This window comes from Salvelinus sp. IW2-2015, linkage group LG27 (genome assembly GCF_002910315.2).
Source record: "Salvelinus sp. IW2-2015 linkage group LG27, ASM291031v2, whole genome shotgun sequence".
In the NCBI taxonomy this organism is placed as follows: Eukaryota; Metazoa; Chordata; class Actinopteri; order Salmoniformes; family Salmonidae; genus Salvelinus; species Salvelinus sp. IW2-2015.
The window spans coordinates 21,717,076-21,724,070 of record NC_036867.1 but is presented as its reverse complement, the minus strand read 5'-3'; the positions used below and the strand labels follow the sequence as shown (position 1 = coordinate 21,724,070).

The 6,995-nt window shown below is 41.8% G+C and overlaps 1 long non-coding RNA gene across 1 annotated transcript in view; it reads right to left on the bottom strand.

Moving 5' to 3' along the window:
- Window positions 1-1,630: 1,630 nt before the first annotated feature.
- The window catches only part of LOC139023104 (uncharacterized), an 89,128-nt gene continuing 83,763 nt past the window's right edge, over window positions 1,631-6,995 (bottom strand). The window contains exon 3 of the long non-coding RNA XR_011474252.1: window positions 1,631-1,740. This is a non-coding gene — a long non-coding RNA (uncharacterized lncRNA). The remainder of the gene's footprint in view (window positions 1,741-6,995) is intronic.

Sequence of the window (6,995 nt, the reverse complement as noted above, 5' to 3'; positions counted from 1 at the left end):
TCGCCACTGCATTTAGTTATAGGTGAACCTGCATACATTCCTTGAATAGCACAGCCAGAACTGTTCCACACTTACAGCAAGTATTCCTGCTGTGCATCTCCTTTCCAGCGGTAACACCATCTTGGCATAATACCTCAACATGAGGCCCACAGAGCTAGCAAGATATTGCCCTACAGCGTTCAAGTCTGACATTCTGTATCTGAATGAACCCCCCCAGTTAATGTAGTCTCAACTCAATTACCTGACACCCCCCCCCCCCCCCCCCCCCCCCCCCTTGTAAAGAGAGCGAGAGAGAATCATCCATTCAATCGTTATGATCACAGCTGATGGTTTCCAATTACACAGTAACGAGACCCATTTCCATATGATTCAGTTGGAACAGGTGTGGTCTTACTTGCAAATACACTACATCTAAATGGAGGTTTCATATGGCAGAGTGGAAATGCACTGTTAGCGTCAGCATTCACTCATACTGCGTGAGTGGGTGAGGGCGATGCCTGTTATTCAGAGACAGAACGTTCTACTGATGATTCTTTTTTCACATCAGAAATTGAAGCACAACCTTCTGTCTCTTATAATTTGTATTTATTTATTGATCTAAAGTTCAGAGACCTTCATCTGACAGAGTCAGACATATGTTTATTTTAACAGTAATGTTGACTACATTTTACCGCAGGTCTAAAGCTGCGAAGTCGCTTTACAATTTTCACATTGGACTGTGTGGCCGGCCGGGGTTTGAGATGTTGTCCCTGCCTCTCACACCGTTGAGTCCTTCTGGCCACACTGCTGTAGGGACTACAAGATGACAATCACGAGAGCATCAGACAGACAGACCATATTTTAGAGAGAGGGTGTGTCCCAAATGGCACCCTATAGAGCTCTGGTCAAAATAATTGCACTATGTAGGGTATAGGCTTCCCTTTCAGACACAGACACCATGTAGTAGAGATAGAATAGAGAGAGATTGCTCTTGGTCTCTGATTAGGAAGCCAGTCCATTACTGGGTGACCCTGAAGAGTAATTTAGGAAAAGCAATCAAACTCAAGATGAATGTCTCAGCTGGTTTTGAGGAGGAAGGAGGATATAGACAGACTGTAGGATGTACTGTAGGATGTACTGACATCAAGGATGTACTGTACATTTTCAGGGCACTGTCTTTCAAAGATAATTCATACAAATCCAAATAACTTCACATAACTTCAATGTAAAGGGTTTAAACACTGTTTCCCATGCTCGTTCAATGAACCATAAACAATTAATGAACATGCACCTGCGGAACGGTCGTTAAGACACTAACAGCTTACAGATGGTAGGCAATTAAGGTCAGAGTTATGAAAACTAAGGAAACTAAAGAGGCCTTTCAACTGACACTGAAAAACACCAAAACAAAGATGCCCAGGGTCCCTGCTCACCTGCGTGAACGTGTCTTAGGCATGCTGCAAGGAGGCATGAGGACTGCAAATGTAGCCAGAGCAATAAATTGCAATGTCCGTACTACGAGACGCCTGAGACAGGGAGATAAGATGGACAGCTGATCGTCCTCGCAGTGCCAGACCACGTGTAACAACACCTGCACAGGATCGGTACATCCGAACATCACACCTGCAGAACAGGTACAGCATGGCAACAACTGCCCAAGTTACACCAGGAACGCACAATCCCTCCATCAGTGGTCAGACTGTCCGCAATAGGCTGAGAGAGGCTGGACTGAGGGCTTGTAGGCCTGTTGTAAGGCAGGTACTCACCAGACATCACCGGCAACAACGTCCCCTATGGGCACAAACCCACCGTCGCTGGACAAGACAGGACTGGCAAAAAGTGCTCTTCACTGACGAGTCGCGATTTTGTCTCACCAGGGGTGATGGTCGGATTTGCTTTTATCGTCTAAGGAATGAGCATTACACCAAGGCCTTAACTCTGGAGCTGGATCGATTTGGAGGTGGAGGGTCCGTCATGGTATGGGGCGGTGTGTCACAGCAACATCAGACTGAGCTTGTTGTCATTGCAGGCAATCTCAACGTCAATCCGATTGAGCACGTCTGGGACCTGTAGGATCAGAGGTTGAGGGCTAGGGCCTTTCCCCCCAGAAATGTCCGGGAACTTGTAGGTGCCTTGGTAGAAGAGTGGGGTAACATCTCACAGCAAGAACTGGTGTAACGGTTCTCCTCCTCCTCTTCATCCGAAGAGGAGGAGCAAGGATTCGACCAAAATGCAGCGAGGTGTGATGACATATTGAAATTTATTTAAAGACGAACACGAACACGAAAAACACTTGGAAAATTACAAAATAACAAAACGACGTAGACAGACCTGAACATGGAACTTACATAACTACACGAAGAACTCACGAACAGGAACAGACTACATCAAACGAACGAACAACCGAAACAGTCCCGTGTGGTGCGCAGACACAGACACGGAAGACAATCACCCACAAACAAACAGTGTGAACAGCCAACCTATATATGGTTCTCAATCAGAGGAAAACGTCAAACACCTGTCCCTGATTGAGAACCATATAAGGCTAATTACAAGTGACCTAAACATAGAAACACAAAACATATAATGCCCACCCCAACTCACGCCCTGACCAACTAAACACATACAAAAATAACATAAAACAGGTCAGGAACGTGACAACTGGTAAATCTGGTGCAGTCCATGAGGAGGAGATAAACTGCAGTACCTAATGCAGCTGTTGGCCACACCAGATACTGACTGTTACTTTTGATTTTGACCCCCCCCCCCCCTTTGTTCAGGGACACCTTATTCCATTTCTGTTAGTCACGTCTGTGGAACTCGTTCAGTTTATGTCTCTGTTGTTGAATCTTGTTATGATCACACAAATATTTACGCATGTTAAGTTTGCTGAAAATAAACACAGTTGACAGTGAGAGGACGTTTCTTTTTTTGCTGAGTTAATTTTGCGGGGGATACAAACATAGAAATGCATTTTCATCTAAAAGGACCCATGAGCACCAACATGTGAAGGAGGATAAAGTTCACAGAAGCAACAAGTAAAGGTAGACCAACCAATTCGGTATAGTTAAAGTGTATTTACTTTTAGCAAGTTTGTTTATGAACTATTAAGTGATTAAAACTCAATTATATTACCAAATCAGTAAGGGAATTACTACAATTGAATTGGCTACAATGGGAAATCATAACAGTCACAAACCACAAAGCAAGAGTGTGAAAACAGTCTGGACAACCTCGCCCTCTCTCTGCTGCTCGCTTTTCCATCTCTCTCTCCAGTTAGTGTCACCTCTCCCGGCTCTTACTGGCACCTACCATGGAACTTACCCGCTTTCCATTTACTGTAACAATAGCAATGAACATCGAAATTGTTAAGGTTTAAAAACAATTATAATAAATAATTAGAACATGGATGAAGATACTATAAGCTTTTTGAATGTTTAAAATTAATCAGATATTGACTGAATTATAGCACATAGAACATTTTCCTGCCACAAACAAATAATGAATGGAGTTCAGTGATTTTGGTTGGAATTCAGGTATTCAATTTATTGTAAAAATGTTTTAAAAAAATCTTAAAATGCACTCATTTTTTATTGTATCATGTTTAAAAATGCATTTTGTGTTAAAATAAAGACAATTATATAAATGCCACATTTGCATATTTGAATAGTTTAATACAAAAGTGGTGAAACACTTGCTATGTCTACCCGAGCAGCATTCACCTGTGCTGTCTAGACTGCCTCGTTAAGTGTGTCAATAGCAGGATACCCTCGGATTAAAAATCAACACGCTTGGTTCTAGTTTACACTTATCAAAACATACTTTACATTGTTTGCAAGATCAGACATGATGTCACTTATAATCAGTGTTCATCTTCGGAAGTTGCTTTCATTTCAGCACATCTAATTTGTAAACATTTCAAATGTATTAAATTATAACTTTTTTCAATTCCACAAAAAATGAAGAAACATCAAAATAAAGTTCTCTCTTTCTGTATTGAGTGTTGTGTTGAGATTAAAGTGTTGAGATTATTAAATCGTAGACAAAGAGTTACCGTTCTTATAAATGCAACAGAAAGCCAATGTATTCCATTGAGCCCATTTCAGCCATTACCGGGGTGTTTGACAGGCCATTACAAACATTTCTGTGGCTGTGACGTTAACGGGAAAAACGACAGGCACACGCAAGTGTATGAAAAAGTCACAGGAGTAAAATGAAAGCAATCAATCAAGTGAGATTTCAGTGACAAGTGGATTTTGCACCCCTCAAACACAGGAAACAGATGACTGGAAAAGACAGATCCTCAGGTAAGCGGGGCGTGCACATTGCTAGTAGCAAGCATCCTCACCCCCTGAGCACCGACCAAGACCACGGACGTTGAAAAGTATACTAAACACAAATAGAAAACGCAACATGCAACAATTTCAACAATTTTACTGAGTTACAGTTCATATAAGAAAATCAGTCATTTTAAATAAATTCATTAGGCTCTAATCTATGGATTTCACTTGACTAGGCAGGGATGCAGCCATGGGTGGGCCTGGGATGGCATAGGCTCACCCACTGGGGAGCCAGGCCCAGACAATCAGAATGAGTTTCCCCCACAAATGTTTAATCAGCTGCCTGGGTGGCTGGTCTCAGACAATCCCGCTGGTGAAGAAGCCGGAGGTCCTGACTGGCGTGGTTACACGTGGTCTGCGGTTGTGAGGCCGGTTTGACGTATAGCCAAATTCTCTAAAACAACGTTGGAGGCGACTTATGGTAGATAAATTAACATTAACAGATCTGCTGGACATTCCTGCAATCACCATGCCAATTGCAAGCTCCGTCAAAACATGAGACGTCTCTGGCTTTGTGTTGTGTGAGAAAACTGCACATTTTAGAGTGGCCTTTTATTGTCCCCAGCACAAGGTGCATATGTGTAATGATCATGCTGTTTAATCAGCTTCTTGATATGTCACACCTGTCAGGTGAATGGATTCTCTTGGCTAAGGATAATTGCTCACTAACAAGGATATAAACACATTTCTGCTTAAAAATAGAGAGAAACATGTTTTTTGAGCGAATGGAACATTTCTGGGATGTTTTATTTCAGCTCATGTTGCTTTTATATATTTTTGGTTCATTATTGTTGAAATTTGGTCAGTCTGCCCTGGCCGAACCAAGTCTGAACCAATCATAGATGTCTATGTTTCACAAGTTTGGACAGTAAAGAAAAGTACAGTACAATGCAGTACTGTACAGTAGAGTTCAGTACACTACATTACAGTATAATTTACTGTATTGTAATGTACTCTATTGCACTGAACTGAACTTTACTCTACTGTGCTCTACTGTGATGTCCAAACTTGATGTGAAACATTGACGCCTATAATTGTTTCAGATGTGGTCTGTTCCGGAGGCAAAGATAACAATAATAGGCAGTGTGTAGAATAATACCCAAATATACCCAAATATCCAAATATGCAGAAAAAGGATATTGCATATTTCCACTTTTTGTGTACCTATTCAGGATTCTTCACCCTGAAGCGAATGTTGTTCATAAGCATATTTATGCTTTTGTGTACAGTATAGAACAGATCAGAGACCCAGGCAATCCCACATGTGCAGAGAGTGTCGTATACAGAGGTGGACACACACACACGACCCACGTTACGTCCTTTTTATAATATGAGGGGGCTGGTGGAAGGAGCTATAGGAGGACAAGCTCATTGTAATTGCTGGAATGGAACCAATGGAATGGTACCAAACACATGGAAACAATGTGTTTGACTACATTCCGTTGATTCCATTAGAGTAATTACACTGAGCATGTCTTCTTATAGCGTCTACCCCCAGCCTCTTCTGATCTGAATGTACTGTATATTACCTTGAGTACATCTGAGAGACTAAAGAAACAATTGTGTATTTTGCTTATTTTAGTTAATTTAGCTGGTTGAACATTGTTGAGTTGAGGTCATCAGGAATACAATGGGACCTTACTAAATACCTGTGATCCAGCCACCTTACTAAATATTTGCATCACTGAAACTTTCCCATGATCCTGTGGGATAAAGGTTTGTGCCAATAAATGTTCTCTGTGTGTGTGTGTGTGTGTGTGCGCGTGCGTCCTCCTTGGCTAAAGGGAGATTGATTAGCGATGAAGTCATAATTGCTGACTCAATCACGTCCATAGTTAATCAATCTTTGGCTGAAGGATGAATACGTTTGGTGAAAAAGGACAATACTTGGTGTTGAGGTGATGAATGGTTGATAGAGGACATATTCATTCATCACGGGTGGCTTTCCTTGCTGGATATGCAGGCATCAATGGTGGGCCCTTATCAATCAATCAGGGAAGTGGGAGGTAAGCTTTGAAGAACAAAGCTCCAGCTCCCTGCTAAACCATACAGAAAACCTACAGAGCTAAAGGGGTAATGGGTTTTGAAGGGTTATCAAGATATAATCACCTGTTTCATGTCACCTTGAGGTGTCATCGGTCCACCATCTTATTCATGCTTCCTAAAAGTAGGTAGTCGGTAAGTAGAAGTAGAGTTAGTGTTAAGTAAAGTTATTTGATTCCTGATATTCTTCTTGTGCCAATAAATGTTCTGTTTGTGTGTGTGTGTGTGAGTGTGTGTGTATGCACGTGTGCATGCACGTGTGCATGCACGTGTGCATGCACGTGTGCATGCACGTGTGCATGCATATTCACGTGTGTGTAAGTATGTGTGCATGCGTGAGAGAGAAGGCACTATGACTGAGGCACTTTACCATTGCATTCCAATGGACAAACATGTGTCATGACAATTTCTAAACATAGTAAACAAATGCAAAATGGGATTGGTGCAGGTGTGCATCACTATATAACATATTTAAATTGCAAACACAGAAGAAGGAGAACACTGTTTATGTATACTGTAGCTTAACTAATGGAGCTAGATTTTACAGTACCGACCTCAGTAGAAAATAGAGACCCACAGTCCACCGACTGGCTGGTGTCTACAGTCTCTTTAGGGAGGAAAAGACACATGCCT